Source organism: Pseudophryne corroboree, chromosome 5, assembly GCF_028390025.1.
Source record: "Pseudophryne corroboree isolate aPseCor3 chromosome 5, aPseCor3.hap2, whole genome shotgun sequence".
NCBI lineage: Eukaryota > Metazoa > Chordata > Amphibia > Anura > Myobatrachidae > Pseudophryne > Pseudophryne corroboree.
The window spans coordinates 773,271,545-773,291,021 of record NC_086448.1 but is presented as its reverse complement, the minus strand read 5'-3'; the positions used below and the strand labels follow the sequence as shown (position 1 = coordinate 773,291,021).

The window sequence follows — 19,477 nt, the reverse complement described above, 5'->3', positions numbered from 1 at the left end:
AGCAGTTTCTGACTCTTTCTGTCTAATGGAGAAAATCTTGTTCCACTTAACTACCGCTGGAAAATACTCCTTTAACTGTAAACTTATTCTTTTTACGTTATCTTTGTTGTACACATCTGTAAGAGGTACATCCTGATCTAATCCACAGTCAGCTAAAAATTGAGCTGCGTCGACATTGGAGGGTAAACATGCCCTCAGCAATACCTGCCAGTCTTTGTTATTGGGCTCTAAAGTGTTCCCTAGGTCTCTGATGTATTTCTGGCTAGCAACTAAGTCTTTTCTAGGATCAGGGAATTCGGACACTATGGTTCTTAATTCCATTCGGGAAAATGGGCTGTACATGGCAATGTTCCTAACAGGTGTGATTCCTGTCATGTCAGTTTTCCCATTTGGCACTGCTATTACCCTAACAGGATTAAGTCTACTAACATCACTCTGTGTAGGTTCTACAGCCTGTGGTGAAATGGTTTCAGCATAGTGTATGGTGCCGTACTTACCTGTAGATACGACCTCACCTATCCCTCCGCTAGGGGCTTTTGTTACTAATCTCGTGGGTGGAGCCGTGCCTACTGTTGTCTCTGCTATGGTGGCTGCTAGAGAGAGCGCTGATATTGTTGCCGATTCGTCCTCTTGATCACACTCCTGGGGAAAGTTCAAAACAGGGTACAACTTGCACGGGTTAATACTTGCATTAGTTAACTTATTAACATTTACACAGTTGCTAAGTGTTTGTTTGTTACACCCTAATGCGTCATTCTCCGCAACCAATTTCTCTCCTGATATGTATGGTGGCGGCGGGGCCGTCGCTATCAATTTCTTGATAGGATTAGATCCCGCCGCCAGAGCCAATCCTCTCTGTATTTCACCCTCCTGTTGCCATAACTGCAAATAATCATAATGTTGGATTCGTCTCTTTGTTGATTTAATGAGACATATCCTCCTCCTTAAATTTTGCAACACTTCTGGGCTAAAGCTACCTACTCTTGGGAATTTCTCCCCGTCATGCACTGTCATTCTCTCCCATTCATCACATAAAACCTCTGTATGTGAACCATATTTTTCACACATTACGTACCTTGCCGACCCGACTGGTCGGTTTACTGAATCAACTCGAACCGAGGTTGATCGCCCCCTTCCTGAACAATTGGCCCCCATAACTTGCAGGCGTTGCTTTCACCACCTCTGACCTTCAATCAGGGTCTTCAGCGAACCCTTACAAAAACCAAAATGTTCACGATAGGCTGACGGTGGCGGTTTACCGAGTACCCCACTCACTCGCCCACGCCGACCAATACGACCTACACACTGCCTTAGCGCTGGCGTACTCGACCCAGGGCCCCTATGAACCTCTATTTACTGGAACATGCGAGGGATATCCGCAGAACACTTACTCTTTCCAGTAACTATTGGTTGTTGGACAATTCCTGAGTGACCAGCGAACTTCCCTTCAGAAAATAAAAAATTACACAAATCACATCAGAGTGTACAAATAGTTTTACGACCGGGTTCGTACACAAATGGTACTGGTCAGACTAACTAATGTACACAATTACGTGCGGTACAATCGTTCAGCACATAAGCAACTAATCTTATGTGCTGAGCGACCAGTGGAATCGAAAATTTCGGCTGCGAATTCCTTCAGCCAGAGCTTTATTGGCCTATATGGGTTTTGCACCAACCCCCTGGGTTGTGCCCTTTTCTCTTATTTATGGCAGACTTCTTAGTCTGCTGTACCTGGACCTCCTGGTCTGTAGTATGACCTCCTGGTCTACTATACTCTACTGCTCAAATTTTATATTTAACAAGGGATGCCTCCCTCGCCACCATGTACGACACTTACATGCATGTACCTCTGCGAGAACTCGACTTCTTGTGGTTCAACCTGGAAAATTGTATAAACTTATATATACAAAACACTCACTCACCACATGTACACTTTTGTTTCTATTTCTATTTCTGCGCAGAAATTTTCTTTAAACCAGATGTGTTGTGAATTTGGAGAAGGATCTGTTAATCTAAATTTCGGACACTAAAATAGACTTGCGCTACTTACCACGTAGCCACCTTTCCGCCTGTTGCAATAACACTATCGCGTGATTTTGAGTTACGTGGGCGTACCCGGACGCTCCGTTGCGTAATTTACGCTGCGTGCGTCGGCCTTTGAGTTGCGTACGCGAGTCTAACCCTTTGTTAGAGACACGTGTACGCAAAGCAAATATCCACCGTAACACAACTAACACGTTTTATCAATGTAGATGATCCTCAATCGTCTACCGCGCAACACACCAATCTCTCCTTATACCTTAGGTAGAGTTGCGTGTGGGTTTTACACTTTATCCCTTTATATATTACATTTACACTTTAACTATGAAATAGCGACAAATCTCTCTTAGCACGTTTTATCAATTATAAAATGGCAAACAGGAGAGTGATATATGAAAATACACGAATGAAAAGAAATGCAGATATGTGCGTGCGTGCGTACGCAAGATAGAAATAAACAGTTTTAAAAGACACTAGCGTTTTGTTCTTACCTCCGGTTCCGGATTCCTTCAGCACCTTTTACTAAGCGAAGCAGACACTTATCCAAACAGCACTACGAGGAATATGACCTCCCGCCCTTTGCTGCTGGATAATGTCTGCTGAAATTACCTAGCAGAGATATGTGAAGGACAGGACGAGCCGCCAATTGATAAAGCTAAACATTTATCTTATTTAAAACCCTTTATGAGGTCTAAGAACACTGTACGCTATTGACGTATGGAGTACCGTAAGGGTACGCACGTTGCGTAGCAATCGCTTAGCCGAGGTCGAGACGCTCAAGCGTCACGTTCGCTCACGGCCAAGAGATCACAGGCAGGCACACTATTGGCTGCCGACTAACGTAATGATTTGCTATAGCGATGCGAACGCTCGAGACCACGAGGAGATCACCAGCGGCGCAGACGCTCACAATGTTAAACCTTTGTAACTATACCATAAAACAGTGTATTATGCAGTAAACCTTGGTGCAGAGATTGAGTGTAGATGCAACACCGTGTAACCTTATTAACTTAAAAGCTGTTCGAGCGTCACCGACGCTCTGAGAATACTTAACACTATAAGAAATACACAAATACCGTGCTTAGGGTCTAACGCCTAATATGAATGTTATACTTGAAAAAGAATAATACAATTACAAGTCATACACTACAATATAACATAGACTAACTAACCAGATAACTACACAGTAAATACAATACAATACTATTACGTTTAAGAGAATACTAGAGAAAGAGAAGAGAGAGAGAGAGAGATATGGCCCATAATAACAAGAAAGACAATATGATTGCGGAGAAAACTTACGCACAAGGGGAACGATCGCATGCGCCTCTGGACATCCAGCTCCCAATTTTCAGCAATGAGAACCGTTGAAGAGTGAGCTGGATGTGATCGGCTTGTCTATTTATGCCCCACACACAATACAATTCAATGGTCCCTACAATCTCATTGTTCATTGGACACAGGAATTCCTCCTCGCATCATAACAAAAGGTCATAGGTTGATTCATACAGGTGGGCTGTGACGATTTCCAACTGCTCAGGTGGGTGGGAAACTGGGTTTCCCGCCGCATGAATAAGTAAGTGCAAATAATAGTAAATGGACATAAACTTCTTATGTCCATAACTATTCGCACGAGCGATTAATCCGCTTCAAACCAACACCGGAATATTGCTAATTAAATACTCTTCCGATGGATACTAAACACCACAGTATTACTCCTGTCTGACCCTTCGTATCAAACAAAGAGGGATTTCTCTGTCCATGAACATGCTACATTAACCAAACTTTCAGAATCTATCAAAGGGACCATGATCTACAAAATACATTATATAGTGGAAATATGTAACGAAAGAGTCGCCCGCTAGACGCATACAATCTCTACCGTAAATGCGCATACCGTGCGCCCGCGGGTGCCCGCAACAGCGAGTATGCGCACGCACGGGAGAGCGCACGCATGCGCAGCAGGGACACATATGAGGTGCAAATATGGCAGTGTGCATCGTGATATTTTTCTGACTTTGACAAGGGCTTGGTATCCAGTTCCTCAAGATTTACTCATAGAAGATCCATGGCCTCTTCCACTACGTGAGGAACTTTTTCAGCAAGTTCAGGGCGTGTATCAAGACTTACCGCGGCTGCGTTTGACAGTGTGGCGGTTGTACGCCTTATCCTAGCCAGAAAGGGTACTCCCAGCGAAGTCATTTCCACACTTCTTCAGGCTAGAAAAGAAGTAACGGCAAAGCCTTACCACCGTGTTTGGAGTCAATATGTGTATTGGTGTGAATCCAAGAAGGCTACTACGGAAGATTTCAGCTGGGTCGTTCTTCTCCATTCTTGCAAGCAGGGGTGGGTGCAGGCCTAAAGTTGGGCTCCATTTAAGTGCGGTTTTGGCCTTATAAAGTTTCTTTCAAGAAAGAATTGGCAACTTTCCGGAAGTTCGGACCTTCGTGAAAGGAGTACTGCACATCCAACCTCCGTCTGTGCCCCCGTTGGCACCATGGGTTTTGAAGTGGTGTTGCGTTTCTTGTGTCACACTGTTTGGAACCTTTGTGGAAGGTTGTGTTAAAGATTTCTCTTTTGAAAAGCGGTCATGCTATTGGCTTTGGCATCCGCAAGGCGGGTGTCCGAAGTAGCGGCTTTGTCTCACAAGAGCCCTGTTTGATTTTCCATGTGTATTGAGAGGAATTGAGAACTCGGATAATAGTTCTGCCAAATGTGGTTTTCTTCAGAAACCAGCATATTTTGATGCCGGTGGTTACTTAGGCATTAGCTGATTCAAGGTCTCTCGATGTAGTCAGAGCTTGGAATATTTAGGTCGCCAATTTGGCTCAGATTGGGGCAACAGAGGCGCTGTTTGTCCGGTATGCTCCCAGCATAATTGGGGCGTCTGCTTCTATGCAGTCTGCTACACGCTGGATCTGTGATACGATTCGGTGTGCTCGTTCTACGGCTGGATTGCCATTACCGAAGTCGGTGGAGACCAATTCTACTAGGAAGATGGGCTCTTCTTGGGCGGATGCCCGAGTTGACTCGGCGGTTTAACTTTGCCGAGCGGCTACTTGGTCGGGTTCAAACACCTTTGCTAAGCTCTACATGTTTGATACCCTGGCTGATGGGGACCTCCTGTTTGCTCAATCGGTGCTGCAGAGTCGTCCGCACTCTCCTGCCCGGTCTGGAGCTTTGGTATAAACCCCATGGTCCTTATGGAGTCCCCAGCATCCTCTAGGACGTATGAGAAAATAGGATTTTAATACCTATGGTAAATCCTTTTCTCTTAGTCCGTAGAGGATGCTGGGCGCCCGTCCCCGTGCGTACTGTGTCTGCAGTTATTGGTTATGATTACACTCTTGTGGTGTTTCTTTGCTGTCAGGATGTTGCTGATGTTGTTCATGCCATGGCATGCATTCTTATTGGTTGGATTGACACACAGGTTGTGTTACATGTTCTCTCAGCATGTGGCTGTGTAATTTTTCATGCCCTTGGCTGGTGTTCTATTGAATACCACGTTCTGCGGCATGTTTGAGGTGTGAGCTGGTATGACACTCACCGTGTTTAAACAATAAAGTCTTTCCTCGAAATGTCCGTCTCCCTGGGCACAGTTTTCTAACTGAGGTCTGGAGGAGGGGCATAGAGGGAGGAGCCAGTTCACACCCATTCAAAGTCTTATAGTGTGCCCATGTCTCCTGCGGATCCCGTCTATACCCCATGGTCCCTACACTCCTTACACTCCCCACCATCCTCTACGGACTAAGAGAAAAGGATATACCGGTATCCTATTTTAACCAGTCACACAATTATGATTGGAGATAATACTCCATATAATAAAAATACTGCACGCCACAGTGGCATGCAAGGGTTAAGGGGGCATAGCCCCTTACGACGGTGTGAAGAGCGCACGTAGTGCGCGGTGAATCACCTAGTCATTAAATATTTAAAGGGTTGGGGATCATATGTAAGGTATGGGGAGGATTATTAAATGTATTATACTGTATGAGGGGTGAATGTGATGAGTCGCTGGGAGGAGGAAAGATACATTTCTCTCTCTCTTTCTCTCTCTATATATATCTATATTAAGTGTAGTAAATGTCCCCACTCCTATATACAGTATATATATATATATATATATATATATATATATATATACTACATCAGGTCCATGGAGTGACAATATCTTGGACTATTTCTTGAGCAAAGGTTTCATAAAAGCCAAAGATGGAAGCGAGATAGTTTGGGACCATGCGGTAACAGCCAGGAGAAGTTACATGAAGCCTTGCAGAATGCTTCAGAAAAATGCTGGTTCTTTGCATCTAATTGATTACATGGCTTAGGCCAGGCTGAAATTGTAGTTATTCTGACGTGTTTGCCAAACGAACACACTGTTCCAAAGAATATATTTAAACTTATGATGAGCATTTACAAGGACGAACATAAAGATTCCGGCACTACCTGAGGAATACAGGACAGCATATTGATGTGCTTTGGTTACAAGCTACTATTTGGTACGCAGTTTTATGTGGGTAAAATATTAATACCCCTTTCTGAAAATACTACACCATAGGCGCTTGTTCCCTTCCTTCTTTATATATATATATATATATATATATATATATAAAATGAAGTGCAAAAGAGCGCCTACTGGTGTTATGGCATGAAATAATTAATATGTGATAATTCACCATGTGAGACGTGAAACAATGTGAATTATTTCAGAGAACAACTTATCTCTCTATACGTCTTCAATTCTGATGACACTTTGATGCATGTAAATTAAAAAAGAAAAAAAAGAGAAACATAGTGTGTACTGTATAAACCAAATACTCCTTAATTAGGAACCTTGCTGGTCCCAGAAACCAAATGAGATATTGGTTAAGTTAAAAAAAAATGGCAATATAATATACAGTTCTGAAGCAAATGCAGGTAGCAAACGTACAGGATAAACATATAAAAACAGCTTATCTGTCCACTCTGGGAAGTTCAGGGTTAAGCAGCAAGTCCCAGTCCCAACGCGTTTCGTCCTATGGCACAGGACTTCATCAAGGGGATGTATACTGAGAGCAGAGCAGGAATTAAATAGCAGACATACAAAGGTCACATGAGCCAGGAAGTGTGACATCACTTCCTGTAAAGAATTAAAACCCACGTTTGTGTATATAAAAACAGAATTTGCAAACAGCAATCTAAAGTTATAATTAGGGCTGGGCAAGTTAACGCGTTAATAGCGCGTTAACGCATTAACTAATTAATGCCGATAATTATTTTAACGCCGACAATCAACCTCTGAAGAAACGACCGGGCTTTGTGGTCGAGAACCGCGTCAGGATACGGGGACGCCATTCCCCTTTCAGTCACCACACAGTCAGGATCTACCAGCTACCACCGAGTGGTTTGAATAATCCATCCCAGAGCCAGCTGCACCGACCGGTAAGACGGAGATTGCGGTACTGCAGAATGCTCATCACCGCAAAGCATTCACAGCACGTCCACCCGAGCCGCTTGCCTTGGCTCTCCTGTTTCACAGAGCCGCTTGCACCGGCTTCATAAAACGGCTTACGGAAATTAGGATCACTTACTCATCGGGAGGCTGTTACAGCACCTCCATCTGAGCCACCTGCACTGGTTCTCCTGCTATAGGGGACGTTTGTGCTAATCATTGTTCTACAACTCGGAGGACGGAAGCAGCTGCACTATAGGTATCTATGTGGCACCATTTAAAGCACTGTGAGCCTATGTGTCATCTCCCCATTAAGGGAGTCTATATTGCTGGGCGGCATTTGTGAACATTATATTTATTTTTTACCAGGAACAGTATATATCAATTATATTTGTTTAGATCAATTATATTGGCATCATTGGGTATATATCAATTCACAGTATATATCAATTATATTTGCATCATTGGGCTTTTCAGGGCTGAGATACTATCTTACTTAAATGTTACATATTGTTACACCATTCGGAAACATTGTAACAATTTATGTGTAAAGCTACTTTGCTGATCCAGTTTTGCACATAACAATGTGATTAATCGCGATTAATCTGAGAAAATCATGCGATTAATCGCGATTAGAAATTTTAATCGTTGCCCACCACTAGTTATAATACATATAGTTTTACACATAGTGTTATAAGGTAGAAAAAACAGTGCAAAACGAGTGGGGGAGTGTCATAAAAAGCGGCACTGAGCCACGATAACGTCACTTCCGCCGGAAGAGTGTGTATCAGGAAGCCGGGAATTCCATCTCATTGCTGTGAGGCGCAGGGTGAACCGCGCCGCATCACTTCCGCCGGATGTTGTAGTAGAGAAGGGGCGGTAGTCACATAGTACAGTGCTGGAACGCACTGTGAGCCGCATTACGTCATGTCCGTTGTGACGAGCGGCAGCGGAACGTCACTTCCGGTCCGGCTTAGTGAGGAAAATCGCCAGCCGGCATAGACACAGTCTTAGAGTCACTTCCGGATTGTTCATGAAACGCACGCCCATCTTTCTGAGATATCTTTGAGCCGCTTTATACTTTAAAATATAATTGAAAACACAGCCATTTTTGTAAAGTGAAACAATGATTTGAATGCCTATTAAAAACATATAGTGTATTAATAGTGATATGAGTCACAGGATAAATTAGTGAGGCTATATAATGATATATAAAGTAAATGAATAAGAAAATGAAAGTCAGGTGCACAGGAAGTGATTGTGACATAACTTAAGGAAACCCATAAGGCTAGGGGGAGTCTTATATGGTTCATAAGAAAGGGGCAATTTCGAATCCTTCATTGAAGCCAAGGGGTGCAAGTGTCTGTAGTTCAAAAATCCAGAACATTTCCCTCTTGGATAACTTGTTTAAAATATCACCACCTCTTTCTCCCAGTTGAACGATTTCAATTCCTTTGAAAGTCATTTCTTCAGGATTTGACATATGGACATTATGGAAGTGCCTGTATATTGCGTGTGTAGTTATTTTGTTTCTGATATTTCTTACATGTTCCTGAATACGCAATTTAAGTATTCTTTTTGTTTTTCCAATGTACTTTAAACCGCATGGGCATTCCAAAAGATAGATAACCATTGTGGAATTACAGTTTATGAAATGTTTAATTGTGTATTCCTGGGAGTTATCGCTGTTGGAGAATTTTTTCCGATTCCGATGGACCAGTTTACAGACGTTACAGCCTCCACATTTGTAGCAGCCCTGGCACTTTTTAGTCTGGTTAGTTGTGACAGGTTTAATAAACTCGGTGCCAGGATCTCTTTTAGATTTCTTGTTTTCCTATAGACTATTTGTGTTCGAGGAGGCAGTATATCTTTTAGAACCGGATCCATCATTAAGATGTTGCAGTGTTTTATTCAGAGACTGGCGGATGTTCTTTTCATGACAGCTGTATGTTGTAATGAATGGGGCCGTAAACTTTTTCTCCATTAAATTAATATCTGCCAGGTTCTTGGGTTCTGGATTGGTGCGGGTTTTTTCTAGTGCTATTTCGATAACGTCCACTGGGTACTCCCTTTCTTTAAATCTATCTGCATAGAGTTTAAGTTGTTTGTCCTGGTCCTCTCTGGAACTGCAATTTCTCTGTATTTGGTGAAATTGGGAGTAAGGTATATTTGTTTTCCAATTTTGTTGATGGCAGCTTTTGAAGTGAAGATAGCTGTTGGTGTCCACTTTTTTGATATGGTTACAGGTGGTGATCCTTAGGTCCTTTGAGGAGAGTGTTAAGTCAAGAAATTCCATTGAAACCTGATCGTGCTTCTCAGTGAACTTGAGGTTAAACTGGTTGAGAGAGATATTTTGAAAAAATTCCAGAAAAAATTACTTTGTACCATCCCAGATAATGATGATATCGTCAATGTACCTTTTGTACAGTATCAGTTGGCTGGAGAATGGGTTGTTCGAGTGAATGTGTTCCTCTTCTCAGCTCCCCATCAGCAAGTTCGCGAAGCTTGGTGCGAAAATCGTCCCCATCGCGGTTTACACATGGGACCCCTTTCAGTGCGTGGTCCGGGTAATGCGGTTTGTTTTTTTGCCAAGTACGTGGATTACAAAAGAGAATAGGACAGAAGCTACACAGGATTTTTGTGAGTATAATTTTATTTTCAGGTACCCCATGTATTCTACATGGAGAAGTGGACCTAGCCTCGTGTGAACTGAACATAGGTAAGTATGTGTGTATGTAAGTCTGCATGTATGTAATAAAGTTTTACTTTCACGGTGTGCGTGTACTGTTTTTATTTGGGTATTTTTTTTGCAGTAGAACTACAGGTACCAGCGGGCCCGTTTCCCCCCCCCCCCCGCATGCTGGTGCTTGTGGTTCTCCAAGTACCAGCTTGCGGGGAGGCTTGCTGGGACTTGTAGTTCTGCTACAAAAAAACAATATTCTTTTATTTGACACAAGGCTATCAGCCCCCCATCCGCAGCCCTTGGATGGGGGGGACAGCCTCAGGCTTCACCCCTGGCCCTTGGGTGGCTGGAGGGGGGGGACCCCTTGATTTAAGGGGTCCCTACTCCTCCAGGGTACCCCAGCCAGGGGTGACTAGTTGGGGATTTAATGCCACGGCCGCAGGGGCCGGTATAAAAGTGTCCCCCGGCTGTGGCATTATCTCTCCAGCTAGTGGAGCCCGGTGCTGGTGTTAAAAATACGGGGGACCCCTACATCTTTTGTCCCCCGTATTTTTTGCACCAGGACCGGACGCAGAGCCCGGTGCTGGTTGTAAAAATACGGGGGATCCCCAGTCAATTTTTTCCCGTCTTTTTACAACCAAGACCGGCTCAAAGAGCCCGAGGCTGGTTATGCTTAGGAGGGGGGACCCCACGCATTTTTTTCTTGATTTTTAACCCGTTCCCACCCCTTCCGACTGAAAAACATGCTCTGATCTCTCCATATTATTTTAGTCAGTAAAAAAAAAAATATATTCTTTTAAAAAATATATAAATAATACTTGTGGCTCCTAATAGACAAACCAAGTAAATAATCCCTTCTAATATAAATGGATATGCTATTAGCAACAAAAAAAACACACAAAAAACATGTTTTTAAAATTTTTTATTCGATTCTGCCACCAAAATAAGGCGGACTGAAATTGACGAAATGACTGCCGAAAAACACTGTTGTCGAATCGACATTCTTCAATTGAATATACTTTTGTCGAAAAGCCGCATTTTTACCATTGCAGACATGTCGAATTTGACAACTGTCGAATTTCAAAAAGTCGAATCTGAAACGGCCGTTTTTTTGTCGAAAAGTACTGTATTGCATTGTCAAAAAAAAAATTGTGTCGAAAATGCCCCGTTTTTTGACATTTGCGGCAATTCAACCGCAATTGCATATACCCCTTGGTGTCTTTGAGGTATGAGGGTAATTTTACCACATATTTGCTCAAAAAGACGTCAATATATTCCTACAAATGGGACGTGAGGGAATCAATCCCTGCAATGATGGGTCTTCCTGGAGGTTTTTGCAGATTTTTGTGTATTTTCAGCAGAAAATAGAAGATTGGAATCACTGGGGAGGATGTCATGAGGAATTGGTATTCATCTTTGTCCAATATCTGGCAACGTAGGTAATACACCAGAAGGATTCTTAATTCGTCAATGTAGTGTGCGGTGGGATCTTGTTGAAGTTTCTTGTAGGAGTTAGTGTCATTCAAAAGGCGTAGTGCTTCTTTTTCATAGGCCGATCTATCCATAATTACTACTCCACCTCCCTTATCAGCTTGTTTGATGACAATTTCTGTGTTGCTTTGAAGTTCTTTCAGTGCTTGCTTTTCCTTTTTTCCAAGGTTACTTTGTTTCATAGGTGGTAAGTTCTGGTCACAGAGATCTTTTTTCACCAGATCATGGAAGACCGTTATATGATGTCCTTTCGACTCCAATGGATAGTACTTGGATTTCATTTTAAGTCCTGATTTGGACTGTGCAAACTGTAGTCTCGTGGTTCTTTTTGCGAAGTGTCTTTTCAATGTAAGTGTTCTTGTAAATTTGCTGAGATCAATGAAAGTGTTGAATTTATTCATTTGATTAGTAGGTGCGAACTTTAGGCCTTTGCTCAAGAGTCATCTCTGACTGGGTGAGTTGGTGTTGTGAAAGGTTAAAATTTCCATTCGATCTTGCATCTATAATGGCTGGTACCTTCTTTTCGCGTTGTTTTCCGCCTATATATATACTAGCTGGAGTACCCGGCGTTGCCCAGGATTTTAAGAATGTCTGTTTACAAAATAAAATTTAAATATTAAGCACACAGTATAAATAACATTGTAGATCGCTGAATACCTGTGCTTCGCTACGGGATGAGGATGGTAAATTAGAATGATAGTTGTTCGTTAATTTACATTGGTTGGAGATCTAGTATATATATAGGCATATCTTGCTTCCCTGACGCTCTTTGTGTAGTGGTCGGACCTATTTTTGGTCCCCCCAAGAGACCCTGCTCTTCCTACTATACAACTCTCAGTCTGTGGCTTCCTGCTGCCTCTATTCCCCTCCTCACATCATGTCAGTGCCCCTGCGAAATTATCGATTTTTTCAGTTTCTTATATAGCGTCGCACATTATGTATCTCCTAATATACTCTGTGCTGCTGGGGGACTGTGCTACTTCCACTATAAAACTCTCAGTGTGTGGGTTTATGCTACCTGCATTCCCCTCCTCACATCATGTCACTGCCCCTGTCACATGCAGCCCTGTGATCACTGACATATCAGGCATGTCCTGATATAGGGGGTCATTCCGAGTTGATCGTAGCTGTGCTAAATTAGCACAGCTACTATCATGTTCCCAGACATGCAGGAGGATGCCCAGCACAGGGCTAGTCCACCCAGCATGTCTGTCCGCCCCCCCCCCCCCCCCCCCCCGCACAAGTACAAAAGCATTGCACAGCGGCAATGCTTTTGTACTTGTTGAGCAACTAAGTAGGGGTGGGCCGCAGCTCCTGCAGCTGGCCGGGAGTTACTCGTCGCTGCCCCTGGTTGCAGCGGCTGCATGTGACATCACGCAGCCGGTGCGGCCCACCCCCCGCACGGTCCTGCCACGCCTGCGTTGGCCGGACCGCGCCCCCAAAATGGCGGCCTAACGCCGCCATGCCGACCCCTCCCGCCCATCGTCCACCTCTGCCTGTCAATCAGGCAGAGGCAATCGCCAGGGAACGACGGCCTTCGGCCATCCGGCATGCGCTGGCGCACTGCGGCGCCGGCACATGCGCAATTCCGACCCGATCGCTGCACGGCGAACTGCAGCGAGCGATCGGGTCAGAATGACCCCCATAGTCTGTGCTGCTGGCCCACCCCTTGGGGTGCTAGTGGTGTGTTACACCCACAGTGTTTGTTCCCAGAGTGTAAGTCATATGTGTAGCAAGTTTGATGTAAATTGCTCCAGGCATTCAAGCATTATGCTGACTGCTGAAAAACTCTGTGCTGCTGCCTCACCCCTAGGGGTGCTAGAGGTGTCTTACCCCCACAGTGTTTGTTCCCAGATTTTAAGTCATATGTGTACCAAGTTTGTTGTAAATTGGTCCAGGCATTCGGGACTTATGCTGTCTCCTGAAATACTCTGTGCTGCTGTCCCACCCCTAGGGGTGCTTGGGGTGTCCAACCCCCACAGAGTTTGTTCCCAGATTGTAAGTCAGATGTGTACCAAGTTTGGTGTAAATTGCTCCAGGCCTTCCACAGTTATGCTGTCTGCTGACATACTCTGTGCTGCTGTCCCACCCCTAGGGGTGCTAGGGGTGTCTGACCCCCACAGTGTTTGTTTCCAGAGTGTAAGTCATATGTGTAAGCCATATGTGTACCAAGTTTGTTGTAAATTGCTGCAGGCATTCCAGAGTTAGGCTGTCCCCCGCTAGCTCTGTGTATTGACCCCTTATACTGTACACCTTCTATTTTCCTTTATCTGTGTTGGAGGCTGACACTCCTTTGTACATCCCCACTGCAGCATTCTGTGCTCTTCTGAAATAAGATAGTCCCAAGCAAATCACCACCCCAATAGATTGTGACATTATGAAAGTTAATTTCTATTTGATGAATTTGACAGGTAAAGCGAATTGGGGTAAAAAGTCTGCTATGTCCATAAATTGAGTATCCGTCCCTATGCAAATAAAAAAACTTCATCAATATACCTCTTATAATATAAAATCTTGTCCCCAAATACAGGCATAATGTGTGTCTACTCATATTGCTCCATGTATAAATTGGCATAATAAGGCACCAAGTTCAAATGCATAAAATAGCTGCTGCCATACTGAAAATGGTTCTTACTGAGAACCAACCTTGTGAGTTCTAGTAAAAACTCAATTGGAGAACCTTGATAAGGACCTCTCTCCAGAGCTTGCTTGGTGGTCTCAAGGCCACTGTGATGGGGTATTACCATATAAAGCATGCAAATATTAAGTGATGCTAACCATGCATTTTTAGGGAGAGCTGCAATGGTTTTAAGGCTAAGTAACAGGTTATTGGTATATTTGAAGTAACTGGGCATCATGGATACCAGAGGCTGAAGGAACATATTGACAAATTAGGCCAAGGGCTGTAAAATGGATTTGCAGGCCGACATAATTGGTCGCCTGGGTGCAGAAAGGGTGTTCAACTTTAATAATATTTGTGATTTTAATGTCGATTCAGCCATATCCACTTTTTTTTTTTTTTTTTTTTTATGCCTGGCATAGGATTGATAGCAACTGTGGTGTATGTACAGTATTACGATCCGATAACTGGCGCTGTATTTCCATATCTTGGTAGCCCAGTTTTGAATGACAAGCTTTTGTCATCTTGTCAAAGGACAATTGTGTCATTTTTTTTAATCAAAGTATTCAACAAACTCCGCTGTGCACTAGTGAGATTATCATATTTGTTTTTAATATTGAATCAAGACATGTCTTTTTCAACAAGCCATAAAAATGTCCTAATATTGGCGTTAGAACTCTGAAGGTCAAATGTGCTTGGGGATCTTAGCAACTATCAGAAGTATTATTACAATTACCAAAATGTTCTTGTAATCTCAAATTCCTGCCCAGTTTGAAATGGTCCACTGACCAGTTCAATCTGTTATGAGGAAAGGTGGGGACAAAAGAAGACCCCTATGCCAGAGCCTCTAATTCAGATGTGGACAATACATAACTTCACAGATTGAAGACTGTATCTAATATTGTCTACCCCTGCTTCTTCTTCTTCTTCTTCTGGCCCCCTTCTCCTCAATGGATATCTGCTCCTCTTCCTCTGGTTTTCCCGGCAATTCCCCAACTGCGCATGCACTACACACTGGGAATATTGCCGCCGCAACATTTTTCTGGCAACTTTGCAGGGCGTCCAAGTATATTGGCTGTATGGTAACATCTATTGGAACAAACCACGCAGAAACTGTAGACTGTAGACCAAAGTGTAACTTAACAATGATGGGTATATATAACATCCAAATATTGCCTCTGAAAAGTCACTGGATGTACAATCTAACTATAAAATATGCTCTTATTCTCCTGACTAATGTAAGTGAGTGTGTCTCACGGGTGATGGGTAACTGAGACATCAGAAGTCTCTCTGTGAACAGTTTCTGTGTATTTTATTCCAATAGATTTTAACATTCAGCAAATATTTGTAGAGACAACATCTGATTTATTTCATACATTGGATGTAGTGTAGAAGCCTACAGTAGTTTCAACATTTAACAAGGCTTTACAAAATGTGACATACTCTTACTGTCATATACAAACAATATATATTCATGTAATAATGGGTGTAGAGGAATTCTTTATTCTGTGATGACGGTCTGTACTGACAGTATATAATAAATATACACTTCTGATGTGACCTTACGCTTCTGGTTACAGAACAGAGGTCATACATCTTACTGGTATCTCGCTGAGTGATTTATGTGCCACGTCTTTGAATCGGAGTTCATGGAAAGTGTTGTGCTGTGAGGATGAGCATTATGGCATGAGGAATACAGCAGAATGACATTTCACTGCAGCGTAACTTTGAAAGTTCACATCGGTAATGCATTATGAATAAAAGCACATTAACTGTGTTATCTGAATAATCTGGCATTTTATCGTTTCTAAGTCTACAGGAGATGGAAACTGTATGGTGACGGTGCCCGTGACATTCATGATAGAGAAAAAATAAACATGATTTCTGTGCCCATAAAGGATTGTGAATTGATTATCAAAAGTTCATGCAAAAGTATCTCTAATGATGGCAAAATGGATACAGCAAGTATACTAAGCAAATAAACCAAGGATAGGCCACCAGCGTCTCTCAGGCTGATGGCATATTTAATTGAACGCATGGTGCAATTTTGGTTGGTCAGTGTGGTCCGTAAGACCAAATTGACCAATCATTGTACTATGGGGGTCATTCCGAGTTGTTCGCTAGTTGCCGATTTTCGCAACGGAGCGATTAAGGCAAAAATGGGCATGCGCATGGTATGCAGCGCGCATGCGCTAAGTATTTTAGCACAAAACTTAGTAGATTTACATATGTCCGAACAAAGAATTTTCATCGTTGAAGTGATCGGAGTGTGATTGACAGGAAGTGGGTGTTTCTGGGCGGAAACTGACCGTTTTCTGGGAGTGTGCGGAAAAACGCAGGCGTGCCAGGATAAAACGCAGGAGTGGCTGGGGAAACGGGGGAGTGGCTGGCCGAACGCAGGGCGAGTTTGTGAGGTCAAACCAGGAACGAAATGGGCTGAGCTGATCGCCGTGTAGGAGTAAGTCTCGAGCTACTCAGAAGCTGCTAAGAATTATTTATTTGCAATTCTGCTACTCTTTTGTTCGCAATTCTGCTATGCGAAGATACACTCCCAGAGGGTGGCGGCCTAGCGTGTGCAATGCTGCTAAAAGCAGCTAGCGAACGATCAACTCGGAATGACCACCTACGAGTCTAATCAAGAGCGTAGCCAGAACTTTGTGGGCCCCATAGCAACATTTTGAAGCCCCCCGTCCCACCTGTCCCAATATTTCTAGAGAGACACTTCTCTGCAGCAGTTGATTTCATGCAATACAATAGTGCCCTACAGTAGTTCATTTTATGAACCATAGTAGAGCCTTATTTAATGTTATGCCCCATAGTAGTGCCTTAGTTTCTTTTATTAATTGCAGTAGTGCTAAATTCACCCTGTGCCACATTTCAGAGCTGCCAGTACACATTATGCCGCACAGCACCCCAAATTTACATTATGATATATAGTGCTCCCCGTTCATATTGTGCCTCATTACAGTGCCCTGATTCATATTATATAACTTTAAAATGCCCTCCAGTTCATTTTATACCACACCACAATGAGCAGGTACAGGGGCATACCTAGACATATGCAGGCCCAAGGAAACAGTTTGAAAGGACCCCTACATACCACCCAGTAGCGAAAAATGTATATAACACGTGTAACTGTGACAGGGAAGGTGGCCCCTCTCAGCTCTGGGCCCCATAGCAGCTGCGCTGCCTGCACCTATGGTAGCTACGCCCTTGAGCCTAATTCATGTTTGTACGCAATTGCCAATGTTCACGCAAGTGAGCGATTATCAGCAGACTGCGCATGCATAGCGATTGCACTGCGCATGTGTCAAGGTGCTTTTGCAATTGCGCACACAATGAGATTTTTATTGTAGAGTGATTGACAGGAAGGGAAAGTTTGGGAGAGGTAATGGGGAGTGGCAACAAAAACGCAGGCATGTCATTGTCGTTTTCAGGGCATGTATCTGCCGGCAGCAGCAATCATGTAAGTAGAGAAACATGGCACCAGTGTCGCTACTCCCGTGGCTAGTCTGTGTGACCATAAGGCATCCCTAGCAGCCGATGTACCTCATTCTTGAGTATAGTCTTCGTGTGTGTATGCAGTTGTGAATGAGTTTGTGATGGCTCCAGACGGCGTCTAGCATCTTCTCTGGGCGGCAGCTTTACTTGCTAAGATTAGTTACCAAGCCTAGAAAATCGCAATTGCCATTGATTTTCTGTATGTCAAACTGTTATTAACTCCATTTTGTGATGTTCTGTTGTTGTTTTCTTAAAGACGTATGTGCCAGAAAGGCTAGGTTTTTTTTACAATTAATTTTATTTATATTTGGTTGCAGTTTCAGTCTGGGATCATTCGGGGAGCAAATGAAGACATCCTAAAAGTGTCAGCTCTTGAACTAAATCTTATTGGTGGTAATTCCACAGTGATTAATAGTGAGTGTGAGATATACATTTTGGTGATTTTAGATATTTTTAGGTTTGAGTAACCGTGTCATACTCACGTCATGCATGCCCAGGTGCATGACATGGATGGAAACTTTAAAAACTATTGGTGTCACACAAGTGGGTGGGATTTTTTTGTAATTCCTTTAGCATATTAAGGAAAATATTTTTTTTTTCCTCGGACAACGCAGTCCTAAAGAAAATGAGAATGATGAATCCCCAGACTGCGCTGGGTACCACCTGCAGTTCTTCTGCAATGTCCAGTACCACCTTACTGAGCACACAAGTTCAAAAAATAAATTAACATTGGAAAATATGGCACTGGAGTTGTTAATTTTCTTATCCGAAATCATACAGTTTATATGATAGTAAATCAGTATTGTTCCTTTATCCTCTCCTCGTCTTTTCTTAATTTCTTTTTTTTTTTTTTTCTTTCCTCATTCGTGACCCCTTCTAATATTGTACTTACTTGGCTTCAGGAAAACAGAGAACATATGGGTTTATTTACTAAGGTGGAGATAAAGAGGACGGATTTAAAGTGGCAGCCAACCAGCTCCTGTCATTTTTCAAACCCAGCCTGTGACATTGCAGCTAAAAGCTGATTGGCTGGTGCTTTATCTCCGTCCACTTTATCTTTACTCAAGTCTTAGTAAATACTGTAGATCCCATAATTCTTAATTTTAACAGCGCTCAATATGGATCCGGATCTCCTCATCCGTCCATGCAGTGTGTCTTCAACTTATGCTTTCCTGCGAGTTCAAATATCTTCAAATTGTGGGCCCGGTGTAATGCCGCCCCAGTTCGGCGGCCATCAGGGCCGGTTCTTGGGCGCTGTGCACCCCGGGCGACAATAGGGGGCGTGGCTACGTACAGGGAGCGTGGTCATTTACGCCCCCTGTACAGAGTGAAATGATGTGCGGTGCGCGATGATGTCATCGCGCACCGCACAGTAAAGTGCCTCTCCACGAAGGGAAACTAGACGCGTACGCGTCTAGTTTCTCTTCACAGCGGCAGTGGGGGGCAGCGGGCAGTGGGGGCACAGCAGCAGCGGATCTTGCCCTGGTGCGGCGCCCTCCGGATGGCGCCCTGTGCCCTCCGGATGGTGCCCTGCGCCCTCCGGAAGGCGGCACCCCGGGCAAAAGTCCTGCTTGCCCGTGGCAAAATCCGCTACTGGCGGCCATGTGGGATGCCGGGTGCACTCGGATGTTTTTTTAAAGGGGCAATCACTTATAAGGAAAAACCCAGCCTTGTAAGTCATTGCCCCTTTAAAAAAAATCTGAGTCTA

The 19,477-nt window shown here is 43.5% G+C and overlaps 1 long non-coding RNA gene across 1 annotated transcript in view; it reads left to right on the top strand.

The window, feature by feature from the left end:
* Positions 1–18,508, top strand: part of LOC134929443 (uncharacterized) — a 105,677-nt gene extending 87,169 nt beyond the window's left edge. The window contains exons 2-3 of the long non-coding RNA XR_010178564.1: positions 15,849–16,011; positions 18,087–18,508. This is a non-coding gene — a long non-coding RNA (uncharacterized LOC134929443). The remainder of the gene's footprint in view (positions 1–15,848; positions 16,012–18,086) is intronic.
* The last annotated feature ends 969 nt before the right edge of the window (positions 18,509–19,477 follow it).